Source organism: Periplaneta americana, chromosome 4, assembly GCF_040183065.1.
Source record: "Periplaneta americana isolate PAMFEO1 chromosome 4, P.americana_PAMFEO1_priV1, whole genome shotgun sequence".
NCBI classification, from domain to species: Eukaryota; Metazoa; Arthropoda; class Insecta; order Blattodea; family Blattidae; genus Periplaneta; species Periplaneta americana.
The window spans coordinates 102,392,797-102,405,173 of NC_091120.1; the positions used below are offsets into that span (position 1 = coordinate 102,392,797).

General features: G+C 34.3%; 1 protein-coding gene across 3 annotated transcripts in view; it reads right to left on the reverse strand.

Moving 5' to 3' along the window:
- LOC138698095 (ankyrin repeat and death domain-containing protein 1A-like) overlaps positions 1–3,744 on the reverse strand; it is a 1,102,342-nt gene extending 1,098,598 nt beyond the window's left edge. For 2 of the 3 annotated variants that reach the window (XR_011331695.1, XM_069823807.1), the window contains exon 1: positions 3,532–3,744. The gene's annotated coding sequence lies outside the window, so the exon portion shown is untranslated. The remainder of the gene's footprint in view (positions 1–3,531) is intronic. The other variant, XM_069823808.1, reaches the window with a different exon arrangement.
- Between the last annotated feature and the right edge of the window lie 8,633 nt (positions 3,745–12,377).

Below are 12,377 nucleotides of genomic sequence, written 5' to 3' on the forward strand. Positions count from 1 at the left end.
CGTGCTACGGGAAAACATTTTCCATAGCTCGACAAACGCATTCTCGCTATAGTGTGTAAAGGAACTAAAGCTGCATCTACACAGTTCAATTTTCCATGCGCGTATGCATGCAATCTGGGAAGAATATTGAAAGAATCAAGTTTAAAACGTACGTTCAATTAAGATGCATGAAGATTTTGTGTCTACATGGTGCGCCGATTTGAACGTCGTCTTCACTGCGTAAATATATTAATTAATATTAAATATCAATATTGCATTCATTGCTTGGATGAGTAAAGTTGAAAAAAAGGTTTAACCGTATAGATGCATATTGATGGTTTCATTCTCATCAAGTTACGGGGAAACAGTTGGCAACACTGACTAAACAAAAGAACGACCTTGCGATAAATTGATAGCGATAAATGTAGCTGCAAAAATTATCGTCATTTTTTAATGTGATTGGTTGGAATTCAAAATTTCATTAGACTTCATATGTCGAAAATGGAGTCACATCATATAAACGAAATAGTCAATGTAAATATTTACTTCATACCTAGTCTAAATACTTCGTGGAATATCAGTATGTCGTGCACTGCTTTAAGTTATTCTTCCTCCTTTTCTACTAATATTGAATTTTGACGTCCATTCCGAACCAAATTGTTGAATTCATCTTCTCTTTGATTGTTATTCCTTTCTGTCTTCCTTTTGATATTTAATTCGATTTGTATAATGTTTTGTGTTATTTTTAAGCGATTCAATTGTCTATTTTATTCTTTAAATTAATTATTAAATTAATTAATGTGGTTTCGTATAATATCTAAATTTCTTAGTCTGTGATCTTAATACAACTTTTAAAATTCTCATGCCTGCTTTGTATTATCTGCTTTATGTTTTTCTTGTGTTATTAACTTCTCAAAAATTATATTAATCCTGGAAATAATTCTGTCAAAAAATGTGACTAAGTTAGTGTATGAAGGTAAATTATAATGACAACGATAAAAATTCGTTTCGTTGTTGAGTGCATTTTGTTCTTTCAGCATTTGACAGTAATAGCAAATGTGATCAATGTGATGAATTTCTTCTTTTGAATGTGGACAGTGCCGGTAAATAAGCCCTCCATTAGTGATTTGAACGACATAACAATGAATCTTTATCAATTTGTCATTATTTAGCTCGAACACTGATAGTAATGTACGTGGTGTTGTAAGTCAGAATATTTCGTTATTTTACATCACGATACTATTCATATAATCACACGCACAGTAATTAAATTCATTCCATGAGTGTTAAAAGGAACAGTTTCGTTCGTCTGTTAAATGAATTTACGAATTATTGAACGTTCAGCACTATAATTTCCATAAATGGTTAGTTAGTAATGGACTGTAGTTGAGGATAAAAGTCATTAGCAGTCTTGTTTTCCAATAGTTTGATATTATAATGTAATTACTGTATTTATAATTCACATGTCACTAATTGTATTTGTTGCTTTGATTTAAATTGAGTAAGTTTCAAATATTAGTCTAACATTAAAGCAGATGCTTCAATACTGCGTACTTTTTAAACTTTTTGAGTCCGCATATTAATACAAGTAAATTAAAGAAGAGCAGAAAATATAATTATTAAAGCATCAAAATCACTAAATTTCTTAATAAAAAATAAAAATAATTGTTGGCTCCAGGACAGACCTGTTGAATCCATTCGCATTCTATATCTTCAATGGGAAATTGCAAAATACCATGATGTGCAAGAATTTTGAATGATATGTCTATTTCAAATAGATTTCTGCTTATTAACAAGTGTTAAGACTGAATTTTAGCAACCGTTGATTTGATGTCTGTACATTTTAGATAAAATGTTGTAACAATATAGCTATTAACACTTTTAATATTGATTCTATTATTGCTATTGCTACTGGTACTATAACTGCTCCTTGCTATTTTTGATATTGGTACTACTAAAACTGTTACTACTACTTCTGCTATTTTACTGCTATTGCTGCTACTGTTGCTACTGCTAACAATGCTACTACTACTTCTATTACTATTATTACTGCTTCGAATGCTATACTGCCATTATTAATACTGTCACTACTAAAAGGTTCACTATCAATATTACTACTTCTGTCAGACATAAAACATTCCCTCGATGTACTACTATTTGCTCTTTCAAGTTGATCGTCACTTTATCATAACTACCACACATTATGCGAGGAAATAAGGCAAATGTAGGTATATTTTAATACTGTACTATTATAACTAGGGGGCGGATGTTGATTAAAAGTCATCTTCTTATTTTTCACATTAGGACGATTCCTATTAATATAGAAATTCTTTCTATGTTAATATAAACGTAAAAATTTTCTTATATTGCATTTTTTAAATTTTTTTTTTACGTTTTTGAACTACGAAGTCATTTTTATAATTTTTTTCGGCATTTGTGGTCATTTTTAATTTTTTAATACTTTGAAGAACTTTTAGATCATTTGGAATGCATTTTACTTTCTTCTTTACCGTTAGATCTGTTAAATCATTTTCTAAGGAAATAGGTCAGTAGTAATTACCTTCTGATTAAGTGAATAACGGTGAAGTTTGAGTTTTATAGTTTGAAATAGACTCCGAAGTTCATCCCTCATTCCACTGAAGGCTTCATTTCACACAACGAAAGTAATATAAAATGCTTGACAACAGCTTAGTTTAAGTGAAGGCTTTGACCGACCACCCCTGATTGAAACACATTGTAAACCCTCATTAAAACCTATACTTTTTCCTTAAAACCTTCATTTTGTTGCATGTTCTTTTCCTTTATCTTTACTAAATTCCAGGAAGTTGCCTGCTCTCTCCGAGATTTGCAGGGCAGTCATTGAAACAAGGTGACTAATTTTTAAGAAGTTATGATGCGAGTACGGTGAATAATGCTTAAATGTCATTTTCTTTTAATTTAATGTCATTTTTTTCATTAATTTAAGGGCATTTTAATGATCATTTTAAGTAGATTTTTAGGTCTTCAACATCCGCCCCTAATTATAACTATTTCTACTACTATTAATATATTATCACTAACTTACTACTGATAAAGCTAATACTGCGCTGCTACAATAAGGTATGTTGCCAAGGATTAAAAACAAAGAATTGTTTATGTTCAATTGCGTTTATAGAACACCACAAAGATAAAAGTTTGTGATCTAACGTGACATATTATAAAAACATAAAATATATTTTATTCATAACCTAATTCGTAATACAAATAATTATCTAAATAATTGTTTTATTTCATAAAGTTAATGCGTCGTCCAGTTTCGTTATTTAATAATTTTGATATACGGAGTCTGGAAATATTTACTTATCTACATTTTAAGTTTTGTCTTTCTGCCATATCGTATATTCACACTGAATATGAGGTTTACGAAACGTTTACTCGTGTTTGTGTGTAAAATATTACGACGTATTACTACAGCCTTTATACATGTTCACACTTGCTTGTAACATAACATAACCTAGTCACAATAATGAGTTACACTGAACACACAACACAAGCTCGCCCTAATTAGCCTACCTCTGCTGTTGCTGCTGTTTTGACGTCCCATGACCCCAATCACGGCGCTGTGACCCGCAGGAGTGTACCACGCGAGAGCCTGGACCACGTGACCGTGGCGCAGGGACCTGTCTGATCGTATCTACTCGTCTCCAGGCGTCTTGGTTCCCATGGCTTTCGGACCGGCTACCTGGTGACGGTTGCTATGTTACTGCCCACTTGCCTACTGAGCGGACTCACTCCTCTCAGAGCGAGCGAGCTGGTTGACCCACACCGCTCATGCGCCTGCCACTTGGTCGATATCTTAGGCCTCGACATTGAGCATGAACGGTCCGCGCCCTCACGTGCTGTGAACATCACCGCGTCCTTAAATCTTACAGAACCCTAAAATAACTATTTATCACCTCTTTATAGTGCCTACCTCCATTAATTACTATGAAAATCCTCGAATAACCAAGAAGCTCCCATATCGGACATTTCTGAAGGTTTTATACTGTAAAACGAGCACCTGAGCGGCCACGTGCATCCTCGCAGTATTGATGTCTGTTTACTCTCAGTTTCGCTCTGTGGTGGTGTATATTTTTAGCGCACTAAACTTTATGATGACTGGGATTGTAATGTATGCCGTAACGCAGCGACCAAGTGTAATCTTAAAGGCATCGCGATCCTTACCATTTACGCAGATGTTTATTTGGTTATTTAACGGCGCTGTATCAACTACTGGATTATTAATTTACCGTCGATGAAATTAGTGATAGGAAGATGATATTTGGCTAGATGAGGCCGAGGATTCACAATAAATTACCTGAAATTCTCCTTACGATTGAGAAAACCTCGTGAAAACTCCAACCCGGTAATCAGCCAAAGCGGTAAACCGAACCCACGCCCGAGCGCAACTCCTGATCAGCAAACAGTCCGTTACCGTCTGAGGTACGCCATGGTCTCTCTGATATTCGAAGATATTAAATTTATTATTCTAATAAAGACGCTGTATCAGCTGCGAGATTAGACTTATTTAGCATCGATGGAACAAATAATGGATAAATTTTTCTTGATGAGATGAGGCCGATGATTTGATGTGAGATTACCTGATATTTGTCTTACATAATTTCAAAGGAAAAACTGTTCCGGGGCCGGGAATTGAACCCGGGATCTTTGGCTGAGCGCGCCAATTCTCTACCGACTGAGCTATCCAGGAACACCGGCTCAATTTTTCCTCTTTATATCCGCATATCTTAAGTGGGCTGACAAGACGTCAGGAATCCAACATTGAAACCACACAAACTCTGTGTCACTTGAATTGTGGTTTCCTGTTAACGAACAGTGCCATATAGGGCCTACTATGAAAGTCTGGCTTTGAGATATCGCTCTCTATGAAGCTGATTTGAATATTTTCAAGAGACAAATTGTTCCAGGTTCCAGGCCAGAGAGCCAGATTTGCATTTGTCGTATAGTTTTGGGAAACTAAGAAATATTCAAATCAGATAATGAGATCAATGGGGATTCGAACTCACACCCAAGCGCATCCTTGGATCACCGGTCCCATTCGCTATCTTAAAGCTACAGTGGTGGCGTTTACAAATTCTATTATTAGATTTTGACAGAATAGAATATATTTTTAGTACGAACTAAAAGTCTTATATTCGATAACTAGGTACCGGTACTTTTTAGTAGGTTATTTTACGACACTTTATCAACATCTTAGATTATTTAGCATCAGAATTGAATGAAGGTGATAATGCCGGTGAAATCAGTCCGGGGTCCAACACCGATAGTTACCCAGAATTTGCTCATATTGAGTTGAGGGGGGAAAACCCCGGAAAAAATCTTCATACAGGTAACTTGTTCCGACCGGGATTCGAACTCAGGCCACGTGGTTTCGTGGCCAGACACGCTAGCCTTTACTCTACAGGTGTGGACAGTACAGTACTAATAATATGATAAATAGACGATAAATTACAATACTGTATGTGAAACCTAATCAAGTAAGGCAAGTAAACAATAATGCAATTTTATATCATTAAATTCGGAAATAATGGCTTTCAAAGTTGAAGATGCAGGAAGTTCAGATGTTTAATTAATACGAGCAGAATAGTTTAAAAGCAAATATCGTGTATGAATTCCTTGCAATGTAGATAGTTTTTTAATTACAGTTCAGATATAAACATGGAATCAACAAGATTTGAATACGCTGTAAAATCATAATTTAGTATTGGAAAAGAACGAAAAAGAAATCTTAATTGAAATTGGAAGATAAACACATTGGAGGGTGTTCTTTTCTTTATATGTAAATGTTGTATAAGGGTGAGTTCAGATAAAAAATTATACATAATTTCCTGAAGTATGGGTATACCATTTAAATAATTAAAAGTAGGTTGGAAAGAAATCAGAAGACAAGCTAGTAAAAATAACCATAATTTTTTTAGCACTTAACTAATGCAATAATATGGATGAATAAGTATTTTGGAGACAGACGATAAGCTCGGAAATTTTAAAACTGTAGTCAGCTCCATCCTTATTTATGCTGCTGAAACAAGAGTAAATACAAGAAACAGCTTTTGGGAACTTTAGAATTGTGTATATCAAGAATAACAGGAAAATCAAGGTTAGGTGGAATACGAAGGAAATTAGAAACAAATATGTTTGAAATATAAGGAATAGAATAATGGGCAAGACGGAAGAAATGTGATCAAGACGTAACAAGAATTTTTGAGTGTGTTGGATTCTCGCTTGGGCTGATTTCCTTAAAGCAACACAGATGGCTATTACTAATTTGCACTAATGGCTATTATAAATTATGTTTATTCCGAGATTCCATAATAAAGTGAATGTCAGGCAATTCCATGCAATTCGTTTTAATCATCGTAAGAATTGTAATGACGTGAATTCGCTTCTCGTTTTCCACTTGATTGGTCACAAACTAATCCCTCTTACTACTCGTTTTATCCTCAGGCTTAACCATAGACCTTGATAGGGATAATATATTGAGATTTCAACGCCTTCTAGCAATAAAAAGTTATATTTTATTGCTAAATAGAGTAATCGGATACTTTGATTTCATCTATTATCAGTACTAGTATTATTTTCGCTAACATCTGTTGGTATGAAATCTCCTGATTCGCTTTTGTATTTAAAAATTCATATATCAAATTTTTCTTCTAATAATAATTGTGACTTCTATTCTAAATGAATTTTCTCAAGTTAAGTATTTCGGAATAATAATCGACCACACTTGCGTAGGGATAAACAGTTCTTTCTCTTTGCATTACGTACGAGTAGATTAAGGAAAATTATTTACTACTTTATTATGTTACGAAATTACTTGATTATCCATACTTCACGACTGACTTACCTCGCATTAGTATACACCATGGCATGTGCATGTTCTCAATCTTTTTCCACTAGCTATTACTTCATGTGGATTGCAACTTCAGTGGCGGGCGTTTGTTTTGCATTTCTGCACAACCTTACAAGCTAATTCATTAACATTGCATTGTATTGGAATCGGTTGGTACACAGTATGTCACTATGTCACATTGGGTCGTTTATAATCACAATATAGTAACTTCCGTCCAAGGCTTTATAACAAGAGAAAAGTTAAATTCCCAAACATACAATTTGCTAATGCTCCTTAATTAAAAAAAAAACAATTAAAAATTATTGTTTAGAGAGAAAATATAATGTTCCAATTGTTGTGTGTGACATCTGTGTTCTTTCATTTTTGTAGTTCTTATTCTGCAGATTATTAAAATGTTTATGTTAAAATTTTGTGGAATGCCCCCAGAGCACGAGTGTGAACTCTTTCTGAGGGTGCTAGAGAGAATTTTTATATAAAAATATGTATCTTTGTTCTAGCAATACAATTATTATTATTATTATTATTATTATTATTATTATTATTATTATTGTTGTTGTTATTATTATTATTATCAGGCTTAGGATCCGAGAAAACTTAAGAATTAAGTGAAGTTACAGTGCAATGGAGTACAGATGGAGTGATGTGGCGCTTTGAGTTTTGTTTACCTGGGTGTTAATGTACAATCCGGTTCGTGATCAGAGGTACAGTATTCTTCCGTCTCTCCCTACGAAACGAACTCAGGCCATCACAGTGCATCACATTCAATTAATAGTGAACAGTCCACACCTGTGGAGTAACGGTTAGCCCGTCTGGCCGCGAAACCAGGTGGTCCGGGTTAGATTCCCGATTGGGGCAAGTTAAGTGGTTGAGGTTTTTCCGGAGTTTTCCCTCAACCCAATATGAGCAAATGCTGGGTAACTTTCGGTGCTGAACCCCGGACTCATTTCACCGGCATTATCACCTTCATATCATTAGGAAGCTAAATAATCTAAGATGTTGATAAATCGTCGCAAAATAATCTAATAAAAAATAGTGAACAGTTTTTTCGAACTAGTTGCAAGTATGTACATGTTTGTTCATTGTAACGCTAACGCCTTCAATGTCGCCGAGGGACATGAAAGCTCGTGAGATATGTATCCTACTTCATTTTCCACCGTCACTAGACTGTACTATTAACAGTAGAATATAACGCAGCACATTTACGTCGTTGTTTTAATTCACAGTATGTCTGTCTACTATGTTCAAGGAACTCTATAGCCAATTTGTGTGACTTTGGGTGCTAAAGTGTCCTGATTATTATTATTACTTCACCACGAATTTATGTTTCAAATTTTTGCCCCCCTAAAATATTGGGTGAACAATTTATCTCCCTATCAAAAATCGGCAACTTTGGCTAGCGACAGACGGACTCGGATATCTGGTAAAGAAAGAAACATCATACTCCGTTAACTTACATTTTGTCATTAACAGTGCATTAAAAAGTGAGGCGAAATAGTATTCGGCGTTATGATATTTATATTTCATATGAGCCGTTCAGAGCAGAAGTGGTGTAAGTCAACATATGTATTTTTATATTGGTTGACTTGGAGAGAAGGCTTTATGGCCTTAACTCTTCCAGTACCAGTAAAAATAAATCAAATAAATAAATGAACTAATAATTTAAATTGTAGAAAACGTCATCATAATGTCAATCTTTAGCTACCACTAGAATGCATTTCAACAGTCTCCAAGGTGAAGTTTTGAATCATTAATAGAATGTCAACTGCAGAACAAACAAGTTCCCTCGTAGTACCTGTGTCACGCGCCAACTTGATGTCATGCCAACGAACCTTATATCCGTACGCCCTGCGACAGAATACTACGGTCCCTAATAATTATTACCACAAGACCCTACTCATTGTCCACCAACAATTTCTCCACAACAATGACATGTGGTCTCATAGACAGTATCCTTGAACACCTACAGTTGAGTATTGTGAACAGTGGTTTGTCTATTTTAAATAGACACTGTATAATTAAATTCGACACAAGTCAATCATTACGGTAGTAATTTCGGAAATGAGAAAAAAAAAATTGTCTTGATTCCATCTTTCACCTGATGTTCGGTACATATTAGTCTACGACATTCGAAAAGTAATGACAACAAAGTTCTCTTTTACACTACATTTATTTAGGTTACTTTTGGCATTACGTAATTCAAATATAGTTCCCTGCCATGTTAACAATAAGTTCCAAAATCCTTGGAAAATGGCGGACTTCATTTGCAGCATCATTTCTGGATATCTCTGTCAATAATCGAACTTAAACTCGTTGGATGCCAACTCTTGATTGAAAGCGAATGCCTCGCTTCGACCCAACTTGTAATAGTTCGGTATGGTAGGACTTCTCTCCCACAAGCTTCTTGTAATTCCCTAACGCACTGAGTTGCACTTTTTCCTCTTGCATCTTGGATTTTATGAAGCACTTTTGTTTGTACCTACTGAACAATTTTTAGGGCTGTATTACTTACTACAAATCATGAATAGTGACAGTATTTACAAAATATGGTTACTTCGAGGCTTTCATTATTGGAGGTTTATGAAAGAATCGCTGCTCTGTTATTACTCGACCAAGGCCAGTGGAGTCCTGCAGCCCGGAGCCGTGGCGCTACTGCTCCTGCGTTCGTAATACCGCATCGCGATAGTTCACATTACGCCCGCAGCTCCACTCGCCTCGGTCGAGTAATACATACTGCAAGATTCTAATGGTGACCGCTAGAAGCACTGATTAACAGCGTTATTACCATTACTTATCGAATGCCCTGGAATTTATAGACTACTGTATAGCCTATACACATTGTGTACATAAATTATATAGGATGGTTTCTTTTCAATCTCCTCACACTGTCACAATGCTTACGTCAATGAGAATTTATACCACAGTTCAGTTTGAAGTGGGCGTAAAAGCATTCTTATACACCCACTCTGATAGTTAACATTGTCTTCTACAAGCCGTCAGTTATATTATCCGCAGTTTGTGTACCTTTCGAGCGTGCACCGTTGTATTTCTGGCAATTACAATAGAAAATGAAGTTACAGTTTTTTTAATCATACTGAGTCACTGTGGAATTATAAGCGGCTGGTTATTTGTTTAATAAGCTAAATTGTTTGCTAAATAAGTAGCAGTTAAGTCTTGTAAAATTATCCGTTATTTCCTCCTTGCATTTCATCTCAATTTGCAATCTATTACTTCAATGAGCCTTAATGCGACAACAGGACTTGCGATTTCGCTATAAGCCCTATAATGAAGATTCGGAAAATAATGTATGTATTAAGCCTATTTCACTGTAAGGTAAAACAAAACAATTACCTGTGATATATTTTGTTGTTATGCTTAATTATCTACTGTATAGACTACGTACGATTCACTCTACTAGGCCTATTATGTATAATTTTATTACTGTTACATCCATTATTGTGTTGTCTGTAGTGACAGTATTTGCCTATGATACGAGTACATTGTGCTATTACGAGCAATTTTACTTCATTGATTCCAATTATTGTATTATCCATAATGAGATTAATGGTCTATGATCCACTGTACTATTAAGTATATTTATATTTTCTCGTACATTCACTACTATGTTATTTGTAATGAAGATAGGCTATTTGTTGAAGATCCACTGCAGTTACACGTGATTTTAACAGATGTGGTCAAATTATTGAGGGAAGCACTATATTACAATGTTGTATTAGAAATTAAACCAGAAATGTAATTTATACAATCTACTACCTTGCGAGTTTTAAAAACAAAGAGTTTAATCTACTTTCTTCTGTACAATAGGTCATTACTTGAAACTTCTCAATTTCAATTTATTTATTTATTTATTTATTTATTTATTTGTTTATTTGTTTATTTATTTATTTATTCTGACAGGATTAAGGCCATAAGGCCTTCTCTTCCATCCTACCAGATAGCACATATAGATACAAAAAGGAAATAGAAACATTGATGAAAAGAATACAAATTAAATTAAAGCCCTATGGAGGGTCAACAGGGTCAAAAGAACACTATAGAGCTCTCATCGAGTTAATACAAGAAAAAAAAAGAAAGAAAAACAGAGATAACAATGATGATAGTGACAACTGATAATGATGATAGTAAAAACTAATAATAATAATAATAATAATAATAATAATAATAACTACATCACATATTAATTGTAAATTTTACAACTGCATAGTTACAATATTTACTATATATCATGGATTAAGCCGAAGTTGCGCAATCTGACAGGTGTTCAACACGCAATTCCATGAACTAGAATATGAGTTTTAATTTAACTTTGAATTTTTATATTGTCCGACTGTCTCTGACATGGTCAAGGAGAGAATTCCAGAGGCGTGGAATCGATATGCTGAAAGGTGATGAGTAGAAGGATGTTCTGTGCAAAGGAATAGAGAGAAGGTACATGTTTCTGGTTCGAGGTAGTGAAAGGTAAATAAAACGAGATGCTAGGTAAGAGGGTGTGGAGGTGTGGATGATTTTAAATAGTAATAAGAGGGAATTGAGGAATCTTCTTTCTTTCAGTGGATTCCAAGACAACAATTCTAGTGACGGTGTTACATGATCGAATTTTCTAATGTTACATACGAAACGAACGCAGATATTGTGAACACGCTGTAGTCTATGGGCAAGAACAGTATTTAGATTCGTGAATAGAGAATCACAATAATCGAAGTGAGGCATCGCTAAAGTTTTGATCAGATTCTTTTGAGAAGTTGAGAGGTAAAAGGTTGCTTAAGTGTCTGAGGGAATGAATTATGGAAAACGTTTTCTTACATATGTAGGTCACTTAACTTTGAAAATATAAATTTGAATCTAAATATACCCCAAAGTTTTTTACTGTCTTACTATATGTAATTGTGGTATTATTTATTTTTGTATTTGAAACAGTGGCTAGATCTATTTTGTTTAATGCTCGTTGGTGACCCATTATTATGGCTTCTGATTTGTCTGGATTTAGTCTGAGTCCAAATTTTTGCGCCCATTGAGCTACAGATGCTAGATATTAATTAATTATTTCATATTATTTAAATTTCAAAGAAAAGCGTTTCTACTTATTATTTATGTACTAACGAGCTATAGTAATTTAATAGCACGCTCTTTGCAACAATAACAATAAAGGTTATTGATTTTGCATTATTATTATAATATTTTCACAAACAAGCGCTAAATTATAGTGGAGAAGAACAAAAACGACATGTTTCCGCAGCGATAGCAGTCCTGATAGATAAAAAGTGAAGAAAATAGTGATAGTTATACATTTATGTCAGAACGAATAATAAAAATTAGGTTTAGAATAAAAGCAAGATACATGACCTTGATTGAGCTTTACGCATAAGAACAAAAGAAAAAAAATCTATAAGAAATTACATGAAGTTACTAAATAAACAGATAAAAATGACTGCATTATATTAAGACTACCCATTAATGCAAGAATAGGAATTCAATTCCAAAAATAGTGGAT